Consider the following 14,967-nt stretch of genomic DNA (forward strand, 5'->3'; position numbering starts at 1 on the left):
AGAAGAAGAAGAAGAAGAAGAAGAAGAAGAAGAAGAAGAAGAAGAAGGAAGAAGAAGAAGAAGAAGAAAGAAAAGAAGAAGAAGAAGAAAGAAGAAGAAGAAGAAAAGAAGAAAGAAAGAAAGAAAGAAGAAAAGGAGGAGGAGGAGCAGGCAGCTGTGTGCAAGCCAGGAGGAGATGTCTCACCAGAAACCAACCCTGGCTATCCCAGCAGACTAATACAGATATTCTTGAGATTTTTCTTTACACTTTGTCTTGAACTAAATTTGGAAACATCTATTATGCATATGAACACTTGACATTCTCTGTCATCTCATTAGTTTAATTTTATGTTTCTTCATCTGCAGTTAGGAAATAATACTGGAGTTGTTCTCCACCTTACTATTTGATTTTTCTTCAGAAGCATTTCCATTTGTTACTGCCAATATGAATTTCCCTTTGGATATTGTGTTTTTATTTATTTGAAATCCTTATTTTACTTCATTTACCTTCTTTTTTGTGCTATTCTGTTACCTACACTTCCATTTTCTTCACTTTTCATCTCCATTTGTTCTCTCTGTGTGACCCGCTGCCCCTTTTCCAAAGAGGCCGTATCTCTATTTATTCTGTAGATTATTCCAAACATCTCCCTGGAATTTTTAAATAGATCCTCTAATAAATCATTTTGCAGAGTTTTGCTTTTCCAGAGTCCCAGGAGAGATTTTTTTCTCCTTATTCTACAATGATTTTAATAACCTACATTTAGTTTCTATTCTTACCTATCCCTGAGCCCAGGAAATCTATACAGACATGGGATTATTTCATTTTCCTTCATTCTCTGTTCCTGATCTCTATCCTCTGCAGTTGGAGGGCTGTTGATGTTAATATCTTCATGTCAAATTTCTCGTTTCTAATAAGATTTCTCCTGGTTAATCTGCTTCTTTCCTCTACTGCCCAGTCCTCTGGTACCTAAACTGACATGGTACAGGAAAAAATAATTTTCTCAGTTTGTCCTTCTCCTGAGTGTGAAGTTCCCCGAAAGTTCTCTACCAGCAATCCACTCCTACTTCCTTTCCAATAGTTTGCTGGGATTTTTGCGTTTTTCTCAAAATAAAGGAAACTAACAAATAGAGAGCTGAGGGACAGGAGAAATGCTATCTATCTACCTGCCTCACTGGATATCATTTTAAGAATGTAAGGAAACACTTATCTTTCTCTCTACAGATGGGTATTAAAGAGGGCACGTATTGAATGGAGCACTGGATATTATATGCAAACAATGAATCATGGAACACTACATCAAAAACTAATGATGTAATGTATGGTGATTAACATAACATAATAAAAAAAGACAAAAAATAAAATAAAATACTGACACATTTCAAAAAATAAATAAATAAATTTCAGATTTCGGAATTAGAAAAGAAATATTTGGAGGTATTGACAAAGGTTCTCTCCTTGACCAAACTCTGGTGAGGCTCCTCTGAACTCTCTTCTCAAGTAGGACCTGATTTGGGGCTTCCCTGTTTATGTCTGCACTGTCTAATTTTAGAGGGAATCCTGCTACATCAGCTTAGCCAGACTTCCCCACCCTCAATATCTAAGCATGCTCAATATCTGATCAGGTTCCTCATTCTCTATGATCCTCTATGTGATATCTGATCACACTGGCTTGCATACAGCAAAAATCCTGTTAGGTCACTTTAGCCAGAAAATATCCCCTTACCCCTGGTGTTTCCTCTTAGTAATCTTTCATCCACTGGCCACACACACACCCTGCTCCTTGACTATAAATTTCCATTTTTCCTTGTTGTCTTTGCCGTTGAGCCCAATCCCCCTCCCTAATATAAAGCCCCATGCAATAGTCCCTATATCTATTGCAAGAGTCCTTCTTTTTTTTTTTTTTTTAAGATTTTATTTATTTATTTCACAGAGAGAGAGAGCACAAGTAGGGGGAGCTGCAGGCAGAGGGAGATGCAGGCTCCCCCCCTGAGCAGGGAGCCCAATGTGGGGCTCCATCCCAGGATCCTGGGATCATGACCTGAGCCCAAAAGTTTCATAATAATTAATTTCTTTAATGACATGGAGACTCTTCTTACTTTTCATGTGGTCTATTTCATGAAGCAAAGATGCAATCTGTCATATGCTTTAGCCTGAATAAGATGTGAGTGTGTGTGTATGTGTGCATGTGTTAATGGCATCAATTAATTGCTAATATAAAACTTTGCATCAGACCCTTGTTAAAAATGGTGAGACAGATTTTATTCAAACTGTTGAAGTAGACGAAAGAGACTTCAGTTCAGTTGAATTCAGTTGAGAACTGGGCTCAACTCTGAATACAGAAAGGACAACTAAGGATTTATAGCCTATAAGCAGAATGAAGAGATCAGTAGATGAAAAAACGCTAAGAAGAGACCTCAAGGGTAGGGAGATTCTTCCTTAACTGGTTTAACAGGGTTCCTGCTAAAGGTAGATTAATGGCTTAGATATCAAGGATGGGGGGAAATGAGGATCTTGCTCACATATCAAAGATCAGGGGTACTCATTAAAACTGGGTTCAGCAAGCCATGGGCACAGAAGACCAAGGTGGAGTCCCAGTCATAAAAGTAGTGAGAACTTACATCCTTATCTTGTTCCTGGTTTTAGAGGAAAAGATTTTAGTGTTTCATCATTGAGTATGATGTTAGCTATAGTTTTGTCATTTATGGGCTTTATCATGTTGAGGTATGTAACCTCTAAACCCATTTGTTTTGAGTTTTTATTATGAGTGGATGTTGAATTTGTCAAATACTTTTTCTGAATCTACTGAGATGATTATGTGGTTTTTATATTTCATTTTGTTATTGTGGTTTCTACATTGATTGATTTGCATATATTGAACCATCTTTGCATCTCCAGAATAAGTCTTGATTGTGGTGAATGAACTTTTTAATGTATTTTTGAATTTGGCTTACAAATATTTTGTTTAAGATTTTTGCATGTATATTCATCAGGGACATTGGCCTATAGTTTTCTTTTTTTGTAGTGTCTTTGTCTGGTTTTGGTGTCAGGGTAATGCTGGTCTCAAAGAATGAAAATGAAAGTTTTCCTTCTTCTAGTTTTTGGAATAGTTTGAGAAGAATAAATATTAACACTTCTTAATGTTTGGTAGGATTCACCTGGGAAGCCATCTGGTTCTGTACTTTGTTTGGAGTTTTTTGATTATCAATTCAATTTCATTACTAGTAATTAGTCTGTTCAGATTTTCTATTTCTTCCTGATTCAGTTTTGGAAGATTGTATATTTTAGGAATTTATCTATTTTTTCTAAGTTGTCCAATTTGTTGGCATATAATTTTTTATAGTAGTCTCTTACAATCCTTTGTATTTCTGTGGTATTGGCTGTAACTTCTGCTCTTTCATTTCCTATTTTATTTATTTGAGTCCTCTTTTTATTATCATGCGCCTGGCTAAAGTTTTATCAATTTTGTTTATTTTTTTTTTAAGAACCAGCTCTTGGTTTTACTGACCTTCTCTCTTGCATTTTTAGTCTCTATTACATTTATTTTTGCTCTGATCTTTATTATTTCCTTTTTTTCTACTAACTTGGGGCTTTGTTCTTTTCTGTCTTCTTTGGGTAAGTTTAGATTGTTTATTTGAGATTTTTCTTTTTTCTTGAGGCAGACCTGCATTTCTATAAACTTCCCTTTTAGAACTGCTTTTATTGCATACCATAGATTTTGTTTTTTGGTGGCTTTTTAAGTTTGTATTTAAATTCCAATTAGTTACACCAGGTTGAAGATGTTCATTCTCAGATACATCTAAGTCTTCATATAGCCTGACTCGGAGGCTTTCAAGTCTTGAATCCAGATGACCCAGCTCCCCACTCATTGATATAAAACACATGGAGTTTGGCATTTTCAGCACCAAAAAAGAGCCCGCCTAGCTCCCATGCTCAGACAGCCCTATGCCCCAGATGGCTATTTCAGAAAGTTTGAGCCCCAGCTATACTCCCTCAACTCCAACATGACGATGTGGGCTTCTGGACAGATAAGGAGATCTTGTCCAAGTACTAGTTAGGCATGCTGCCCTTCAGCAACCAGTATGACCTGATGGACAACCACCTGATAGTGAGGGTGATCAAGGCCAGGACCTGTCACCCCCCATCTCCCATGATGATTCATACCAGGACATGGCCCACTCAAACCCCTATATCAAGATCTGTCTCCTGTCAGAACAGAAGAATTCTAAGCAGATGTGGGTCAAATGCAAGACCCAGAAACCCTTGTTTAAGGAGTGTTACACCTTGGAGAAACCCTTCCTAGAAGTGCTGCTAACAGTGGTAGATTTTGATAAGTTCTCTTGCCACTGTGTCATTGAAAAGGTTTCTCTGCCTTTGTGGGAGGTTGAACTGGTGAAGGGTGGGCACTGGTAGAAGGTGCGAATTCCAAGTTCTCAGAATGAAGTAGAGCTAGGGGAGCTGTGTCTGTCCCTGAACTATCACTCAAGTGCTGGGAGACGAAATGTTGATGTCATTTGAGCCAAACAACTTCTTCAGACAGATGTGAGCCAAGGTTCATCCCCTTTGTGGAAATCCAGCTGATATATGGACTCAAGCTTGTGAAAACAAAGAAGACTTTCTTCTAAAGAGGCAGGATTGATCCTATCTGCAATAAATCCTTCAGCTTCAAAGTCCCCCAAGAACTTGGAAATGCCATTTTAGTGTTTATAGGATCCAACAAGCCTGTGACCACCCTGTGAACAGTGTAGTCACACAGACCTCAAAACTGATATTTCTGTGGCATAAAGAAACAAGTCAATAGCTATGAAAGTAAAACAATTGAAAAAAAATTCCAGTTAGTTATTATACAGTGAAATATTAGGTTCAGGTGTACAATATAGTGATTCAACACTTCCATACAATACCTGGTGCCCTCCTTAAATTAATCCCCATCACCTATTTAATCCATCCCCCCACCCCCCTCCTCTCTGGTAACCATTAGTTTGTTCTGTATAGTTAAGAGTCTATTTCTTGGTTTGCCTCTCTCTCTCTCCCCCCTCTTTTCTTGTTTGTTTTGTTTCTTAAATTCCACATATGAGTTAAATCATATGGTATTTGTCTTTTCTGACTGACTTATTTTGCTTAGCATTATACTCTCTGGCTCCATCCATGTCTTGCAAATGGCACGATTTCATTCTTTTTTATGGTTAATATTCCATCATAGATAGATAAATAGATGATAGATAGATAGATAGATAGATAGATAGATAGATGATAGATAGATAGATAGATAGATAGATAGATAGATAGATAGATAGATAATAGATATAATCAATCTTCTTTATCCATTCATCAGTCAATGGACATTTGGGGTGTTTCCATGATTTGGCTATTGTAGAGAACACTGCTATAAACATCATGGTGCAAGTATCCTTTTGAATTAGTATTTTTGTATTATTTGGGTAAATACCTGGTAGTGCAATTGGTGGATCCTAGGGTAGTTCTATTATTAACTTTTTGAGGAAACTCCATACTGTTTTCCAGAGTGGCTGTACCAGTTTGCATTCCCACTAACAGTGAAAGAGGGTTTCCCTTTCTCCACATCCTCACCAACACCTGTTGTTTCTTATGTTGTTGATTTTAGCCATTGTGACAGGTGTGAAATGATATCTCATTGCTGTTTTGATTTGCATTTCCCTAATGATCAGTGATGTTGAGTATCTTTTCATGTGTCTGTTGGCCATCTGTATGTCTTCTTTGGAAAAATGTCTATTCATGTCTTCTGGCCATTTTTAATTGGATTATTCCTTTTTGGGGTGTTGAGTTTTATAAGTTCTTTATATATTTTCGATACTAACCCTTTATCAGATGTGTCATTTGCAAATATTTTCTCCCATCCTGTAGGTTGCCTTGCATCCCACAGATTTTGAACAATTGTATTTCTCTTTTTGTTTGTCTCCATGTATTTTTTTAATTTATTCTTCAATCTCTTCACTGACTGATTGCTTGCTTAGTAGAATGTTATTTAACTTCCACGTCTTTTTTTTTTTCAAAATTTTTTGTAATTGATTTCTAGTTTCATAGCATTGTGGTTGGAAAAGATGCTTGATATTATTTCAGTCTTCTTAAATTTATTGAGATTTGTTTTGTGGCCTAACATATGTATTTTTTTTGTTCTTCCATTTTTTTTATTATTATGTTATGTCAATCACCATACATTACATCATTAGTTTTTGATGTAGTGTTCCCTGATTCATTGTTTTCGTATAACACCCAGTGCTCCATGCAGTATGTGCCCTCTTTAATACCCATCACCAGGCTAACCCATCCCCCCATCCTCCCCTCTAGAACCCTCAGTTTGTTTCTCAGAGTCCATAGTCTCTCATGGTTCATCTGTCCCTCCCATTTCATATATGGTTTAACCCAGAAAATGTTTTATGTGCACTTGAAGAGAACATAATATTGTTTATATATCTGTTAAATTCATCTGGTTTAATATGTCATTCAGAGCTGCTGTTTCCTTATTATTTTTCTGTCTGAAAAATCTATCCAGTACTGTAAGTGGGATGTGACAGTCCTCTACTATTACTATATTATTATTAATTTCTCCCTTTATGTCTGTTAATGTTTGCTTTATATACTTAGGTGCTCCTGTGTTGGATGCATAGATATTGACAATTGTTATATCCTTTTTTTTTTTGGATTGATCCCTTTACCATTGTGTGTGTAGAGCCCATATTTTCTCTTGTCACAGTCTTTGATTTAAAGTCTTTTTTGTCTGATAAAAGCATTGCTACTCCACCTTTTTTTCACTTTTATTTGGATGGAATATATTTTTCCTTCTCTTCACTTTCAGTCTCTATGTGTCTTTAGGTCTGAAGTGAGTCTCTTGCAGGCAGCATATAGCTGAATTTTGTTTTCTTTTATCCATTCAGTCACCCTATGTCTTTTGATTGGAGTATTTAGTCCATTTATATTTAAATTAATTATTGATAAGTATGTACTTATTGCCATATTGTTAATTGTTTTCTGGATATTTTTGTAGTTCTTCTCTGTTCTATTCTTTTTCTCTTGCTCACTTTCCTTATGATTTGATGACTTGCTTTAGCGTTATCCTTGGATTTCTTTCTCTTTATATTGTATGAATCTATTATAGGCTTTGGTTTGGGGTTACTATGAGGTACATATACAACATATATAACATCCTCTGTATATAACAGTATATATTAAGTTGGTTACTTGAGTTCAAACACATTCTAAAAGCACTACATTTTTACTTTTTTCTTCTACATATTACTTATATATGATATATGTATATATGAAGTATATACATATTTATGATATTTTGCATTTTTTATTTTATGTATCCCTTTACTAATTTTTGTTGATGTAATTGATTTTACTACTTTTTGTCTTTTAAGCTTTACCAGCTTTATGAGTGATTGCTCTACTACCTTTACAGTATGTTTTCTTCTACCAGTGAAGTTTCTTCCTTTCATAATTTTCTTACTTTTTGTTATGGCCTTTTCGTTTCACTTAGAGAACTCCCTTTAAAATTTCTTGTAAGACTGGTTTAGTGGTGATGAATTTTAACTTTGTTGTCTGAGAAACTCTTTATCCTTCAATTCTGAACCTTGCTGGTTCTTGGTTGCAAGATTTTTTCTTTCAGCACTTTGAATATATGCCACTCTCTTCTGGCCTGCAAAGTTTCTGTTGAAAAATTAGCTGATAGCCTAATGGGATTTCCCTTGTACATAACTGTTTGCTTTTCTCTTGCTTCGTTTAATTTTTTATATTTAGTTTATGCCATTTAATTATCATGTGTCTTGGTGTGGACCTCCTTGAGTTCATCTTATCTGGAGCTTTCCATGATTTCTTGGACCTTGATATCTATTTCCTTCCCCAGCTTAATGAAGTTTTCAGCTCTTGTTTCATCAAATAATTTTTCTGTCACTTTCTGTCTCTATTCTCCTTCTAGGGCCCTATAATGTGAACGTTAGTATGCCCAATGATGTCCTAGAGGTCCCTTAACCTATGCTCATTTTTAAAATTCATTTTTCTTCTTGCTATTCAGCTTTGGTGCTTTCCACTACCCTGTCTTCCAGATCACTGATTTAATCTTCTGCATCCTCTAATCTGCTGTTGATTCCCTGTAGTGTATGTTTTATTTCAGTTATTAGATTATTCTGCTCTGACTTGTTGTTTTTTAAATTTTCTCTTTGTTGTAGTTCTGAATTTATCCACTCTTCTCACAAGTCCAGTAAGTACCTTTATGACCATACTTTGAACTCTTTATCATGTAGATTGCTTATCTCCATATAGTTTAGTTCTTTTTCTGAGGTTTTGCCTTGTCCTTTCATTTGGATAATATTATTCTGTCTCCTTATTTTATTTGACTCTCTGTATTTGTTCATTTGCATTAAGTTATTAGGTAGGTCATTTAGATCTTCTGGTCTTGAAAATAGTGGCCTTATGTAGAAGGTGTCCTGTGGTGCCCTCCTATTGTGGCCTGGCCATAACTGCTATTGGTAAGTAGGGCCAGCCTTCAGTTCAGCTGTCTACAAAGATGGGCCCTGATTGCTATGGGTGCATTTCTAGGCAGGTTTGCCTCAGGTGCACTGGTGGGTGCACTGGTGGGTGGGACTGGCATTCCATCCAGCTATCTGCAATGACTGGCAAGAGTTGTTTCCAATATTGTTAAAAGAATCTGCCTTACAGTTGTCTTTTTGTTAATTCCCAACATAACCTACTATGTATTGTAATTATTCTCCATTCTGTGAGCATAATTTTTTTCCATTCAAAGTTCTAAGCTCCAAGACTATAACTAATATTGGTTGGAGGTAAACAAGTTTTTCAAATTTAATAAAATATTAATTTTTATAGGAACATAATAACAGATTTCACATGAATTTTTAATTTAGTTTTATTTACTTATTCATTCATTCATTCATTCATTATTTTACTTTTAGTTGCAAGTGAGAAATCCAACTCAAATTGGCTTCAATACCAATGGGGAATTTATTAGTGCATGTAATTCCAGATGTAGTTCCTGCCCCAAGCATCTCTAAATCCATGAATTCAAATCATTAAAAGTTGTTCCATCATCATAACTTCGCGTTGCTTTCTTCCTTATTGGATCTCTCCTCAAGCAAGCTCTCCACTTATAGTGGCTGTTGCCAACATCTCCAGCTTAATATTGTTGATATTTATCAATACTCCCATCAAAAATTGTCTTCTCTTTCCAATAGTGCTGCAAAATCTTCAGAAGTGAGAAGTAAAATCTCTGCTTAGCCAGGCCTATTTCACATGGGCACTCAAGAGCTAAGGTGAATTCATCTCCACCCAACTCACCCAGGTTTAGAGTAAGGAAGATTTAGTTTCCTAAAGAAAATCAAGGTGTCTATTCTAGAGAAGACCACACTCATGTACACAAACTAGTAAACACATGAAGATATGCCCTTTGTAGCATTGTTTAAAATGGGAGGGGGGAATGCAAGCAATCAATAAAAGGAAGGATTAAATAAACTATAGCATTCCATTCTATAAGATACTCTGTCTCAATGTCTTCAACAGCCTCCTAACTGGTCTCTTTGAATCCCCTCTGGTCCCTTTCAACTTTTCCTCCAACTCTGTAATGTCACTAATTTTTGTCAAAATGAAAACTTAGTTGTGTCATTCCCTGCTCTAAATCCTTCAATTGCTCTATTGCTCTATCCAACACAGAACCTCAGGGTACTGCACAGTCTTCCTTTTAGCCTCCTTTCACCCACCTTCCATCCTCCCTTTCCCTTTCTCTGTGCTGCTCCCCTATAGGCTTTATTTTATTGGATATGCTATGTTCTCTATGGCCACAGACACTTTGCATGGTGTTCCCACCATCTATCAAATTGTCCTCCCTATCCCCTTCTTCAATTCAATAATTCCTGCTCACCTTTCAAGTTTCAGGTGGTGCATCACTTTGTCAGGGAAGTTGTCCTTAAAATCCAAGGTCAAAATCATGCAAATATTTCTCTCTTTTAGAACACTTATTTCAGCTTTCAGTTATGCACATATTAGTGCAGTCATTGGATGAATCCTATCTCACAACACCATGAGAGTAGGGACCATGTTTGCTTTTACTAATTCCTGGGCCTGGTAAATAGTAGGCACTCACTATATAGTTATTAAATGAATGAACAATTGAGTGAATGAACAATGAATGAATAAATAAATGATTGAATTCAACTAATATCCATTGCATTATTTCTAATGAACAAACTGATATAATGATTAAAAAGAAAGCTCCTTTTCTAAATTTGTTTATTTATTTGAGAAAGAGAGAGAGTGAGAGACAGAGAACGAGAGCACAAGCAGGGGGAGCGGCAGAGGGAGAGGGAGAAGCAACTCTCTGACTAACAGGGAGCCCGATGAGAGGCTCAATCCCAGGACCCCAAGATCATGACCAAGCCAAAGGCAGATGACTGAGCCAAAGGCAGATGCCCAACTGACTGAGCCACCCAAGTGCCCCTAAAAAGAAAGCTTCTTACTAATGAACTGACAGACTTGTTGGATGTATTGGGAATAGATAGGTTTGTGTAGTAATAAGGTAGTACAAGGCAAAAACTAATAAAACTGTTTATAAAAGGACCAAAATAGGAGAGGGATATTTATTGAGATAAAGGGAGATAACATGGTATGGAAAGAAAAGAAAGAAAGAAGGTGGGGGAGAAAGAAAGAAAGAAACAAAGAAACAAAGAAAGAAGGAAACAAAGAAAGAAAAGAAAAGAAGAGAAAAGAAAAGAAAAGAAAAAAGAGAAAGGAAAGGAAAAGAAAGATCTAGTATATATTTCAAAACACCTGAGGTCTAGTCCTTATTCCCAAATTTGTACAATCTTAGCCAAAAGCATCTGACCTCCTTTTTTTTTTTTTTAAGATCTTATTTATTTATTTTACAGAGAGAGATACAGAGAGAGAGGGAACACAGGCAGGGGGAGTGGGAGACGGAGAAGTAGGCTTCCCACGGAGCAGGGAGCCCGATGCGGGGCTCAATCCCAGGACGCTGGGATCATGACCTGAGCCGAAGGCAGATGCTTAACGACTGAGTCACCCAGGCGCTGGAGCATTTGACCTTCTTAAAATGCAGTGTTCTAAATAACTTCCATGTGCCCTTTCAGATTCATTGGTCCTTCACCACTCTGCTCTGTAACTCAGTGAGAACACTATTATGGACTGCATTAGTGGCGTTCTTGACCCCTGGCTTCCAACTGAGTGTGGTTTATGGGAGCAACAGCAATAGATCAAAGGGAGATAGAAGATGATCAGATATTTACCTCCTGGCTTCATCCCTACTGAATCCCTATGGGCTGGCTGCATTCCTGAACCAGATCAAAGTCTAGGCAGGCAGCCCTCTTTCTCTGGGTTCAGATAACCCCTTCTCACCACTCTTTGACCCTTCAAGCCAGAAGTGACCAATGGCTTCTGTTGTTACCAGCTCTGAGTTATAGGACTATCTTTTGTGGTTTCCTCATAACTGACCACACAATGTTAAATAGGGTATTTATTAAACTCTTCTTGAATTACTCAAATTGAATGAGCCTTGTATTTTCTGTCAGGACTCTGACTGCCATATTCAATCTTATCAAATTGAAATGGGGATAATAATGATATCTGCAAACCCTATACTAAATTCAAAGACTGTTACTATAAAGAAGATTATGCCTGGCCATAGAACGTATTCAATTTGCTGAGGGCTTCACTGATAATAAAGCATCATTATTTAATCAAGGTGGTCTTGTGAATTGTATGAGTACATTGGCTATTAAGTGTTTTTTAAGACCAAAATTGTCTCACCACTGGCCTACTTCAAATTCCTGATATCTTCAAGAGAAATAATAACCTGCAACTACTAAGTCCCTAAGACCATGCCAGACATTGGGCTGGCACATCGTGTGCAGTGTTTCCAGTCCACACAACAACCCCATTTCATAGGTGAGAAAACTGATACTCAGAAAAATTGAACATCTTGCTAGTCATGGGTAGAAAGAGTTTAAAGCAGAGATCTAGCTGGTGGAAAGCCATTGTTCTGTCTACTTCTCATACTACCATTTTAGCATTACCTATTCAGATTAGAATTATGTTATCCCAGTAGAGTGCATTAGTTTTATGTATCAACAAATGTAAGTTGAATCAATTAGTATTCAAAGGAGGTATTCTCTCCTGAATTCTTAAAGATATGAATGTAGAAGAAAATACGAAACTAGAAATATGGATACTGGTTTCCATGAAGAAATAAGGTGTCTGGCATTTGGGACTGCCCAAAGAGCATGGCTGGAAAGATGCAGAGACAAGTTTTCCTCTTTCTGTCATCTCAAAGCCAGAGCTGCTTTGAGTTATACCTATACTTTTTAAAATCTAGGGAGAGCTTTAGATTTTAATATAAGATGATTGTCCTAATGTATCTCATCTGCAGTACATTTTCTTAATGCTTTCAGAATTCTGAAACAGGGTAAGGAAAAGTTCAAAATCCTTATCACTGTTGCATCCTTCCGACTCAAACTAAGGAGTTGAACTCTAAGCACTTACAGTAGCCACAGACGAAAATCATGAATCTCTTTCAGGATGGCATTAGCCATAAAAAATTAAGAAACATGCCAAATACATTCAGAAAAATAAAAGCTACTTAGAAATGTAGTGAACAGAAGCATGTACTGACTAGAACAAATGGCCTCAAGCTTTCATCCTCTTTTGCTTATACCTGATGAAATAACTGGTACACGCCAATGACTGGAAAGTTTTACCCTTTGAACTTTTCACTGACCTACTATTCTTTATTCATATAATATAATTAATACAATTACAGTGGTGCCAATAAATAGAAAAATCTTTTAAACCAAACAGAACTATTTGGGACTCTCTAATTTTAGAGATTATCTTAATATTTTGCCTCAAAACACTAATCTAATTTTCTTCACATTTTTAAATAATGGCAAACAAATAATTTCTTGAAATTTGCCGATTTTCTGTATTCTTTGATCATTTTCAAGCAGCAAATATTTTCACAGTATCAAAATTGCAACATGTTTCAGTGTGCTTAAACACAATTGATATGAATTAACAACAAGGTGGAAAATACCAATAAGCAAATATACATTGCCTGAAGAATCCAAAGACCTTGGTTATACTTCTGGCTGCCCCTCTTCCTAGACATGAGAATATCACTTAACCTCACTCAATTTCCCCATCTGTCAGACAATTTACAATTGTGAATGGCATGTGCAGACTGTGAAACACAATATAAATGATTCATTTTATTATTACAAAATATGTATTTTTCTAAAAGTTTGGGGATTTGCAACTAATTTTTGATACTGCTTTCAATCACATAGTAAATAAGTAATGGAACAAGAATTTAAACTCATGTTAACCTCAATCATCATGCTCTATCCTCTATACTACTTAGGTGAAGAACTAAAAAAAAAAAAAAAAACTAGTTAATTTAGGGGCACCTGGGTGGCTCAGTCAGTTAGGCATCTACCTTCAACTCAAGTCATGATCCCAGAGTCGTGGGATCAAGCCCCACGTCAGGCTCCCTAATCAGTGGGGAGCCTGCTTCTCCCTCTGCCTCTGCCTCTCCTCCAGCTGGTGCACTCTCTCTCTCTCCTTCCCTCTCTCATGCTTGTTCAACCCTCTCTCTCAAATAAATAAAATCTTTTTAAAAAACTAGTTAACTTATATTAACCTCAGTTTTCTCTGCATAAAATGAAGAAAATAATATCTAGCTCACAAGTCTATTTTAAAGTTCAAATTAGCCTAAACAAAAGAGCAAAGCAGAGCCTGGAACATGGTGGATGCTCACTAGTGGTTGAATCTGAAATTCAGAATGGTAGCAGATTGTATTTAACAAAGGCAACTAAACCAATATACATTCCACCCCACAGGCTCTCATTACAATCTGACATTGGCATCATTCCATCTGGCAGTGATCTATGTTCCTTCCTTTTTGTAATTGTCTCAACCAATTGTACGCAGCAGAAGTGACTTATGTGACTTCTGAGACTAGGTCATAAGAACCAGGCTTCTACCTGGTTCATTCTCTCTCAGACAACTCACCCTGGGGAAGGCATCCTCCTTGCTGTGAAGACAACCAAGCAGTCTTGGGAGAAGAACAGGGGCCCCCAATCCATGGCTAATGTCAATTGCCAACCATGTGAGGGAGCTATCTTCAAAGTGGGTACTTCAGCCTCAGTCAAGACTTCAGGTATCTGCAGTCCAAGCCAACATATGCCTGTGACAGCATAAAAGACCCTGGTTGAGAGAGAACTGCCAGTCGAATCCTCCCTAAAATCCTAACCAGCAGAAACCATGTGAAGAATAAATGATTACTATCTTAAGCCACTAAGCTTTGGGGTGACCTGTTAGAATAGATAGCAGATAGATAACAAATACAAAAAACATTGTTTACTTTGTTGATTAACCTCTACATGGAAATTGCGAAGTTATACCTATCCAAATTCCAAGAGCAAATAAGCCAGTTTAAATTTCTTAAATTTCATAATTCTTACTTTAGATGCCCAAACAGGTGAAGTTTTATATCTCTGAGTTAACCCTCTACAAAAAGGGAATCTATATCTATATCTTTCTATCTATCATCTATCACCTATATAAATTCTTATAATGTCTGTTGTATTTTTAGGTACTGGATGGCTCTAAAAAGTTTCAATAACATTGTTTCATGACATGGGAAAGTAGAAAAAGTCCAATATTTCTATATTAATTTCCTATTTCTGTGTGTCTTCTAGCTATGTGTATAAGGAAAAAAATCAAGATAGGCTACCCTATTCAATCAAGTTACAAAAATGTGGTAAACACATTTTTAAATACTTAATAATACATGTGAAATGTATAAAATAATTCTTAGCTTTGAGAAAATTTCTTTAGTGTATCTCTAGTGGGAATATTTGGGAGGAATTTTCCAAATCGTCGTTAGCCTATTTCAAATACCATATGGAAAAAGCAAAATAAAAATTTCTCTA

At 36.5% G+C, this 14,967-nt stretch overlaps 1 pseudogene; it reads left to right on the forward strand.

The window, feature by feature from the left end:
* Nucleotides 1-2,693: 2,693 nt before the first annotated feature.
* LOC116637711 lies at nucleotides 2,694-4,716 on the forward strand (annotated as a pseudogene).
* The last annotated feature ends 10,251 nt before the right edge of the window (nucleotides 4,717-14,967 follow it).

Source organism: Phoca vitulina, unplaced genomic scaffold (genome assembly GCF_004348235.1).
Source record: "Phoca vitulina isolate PV1807 unplaced genomic scaffold, GSC_HSeal_1.0 scaffold15, whole genome shotgun sequence".
Taxonomy (NCBI): domain Eukaryota; kingdom Metazoa; phylum Chordata; class Mammalia; order Carnivora; family Phocidae; genus Phoca; species Phoca vitulina.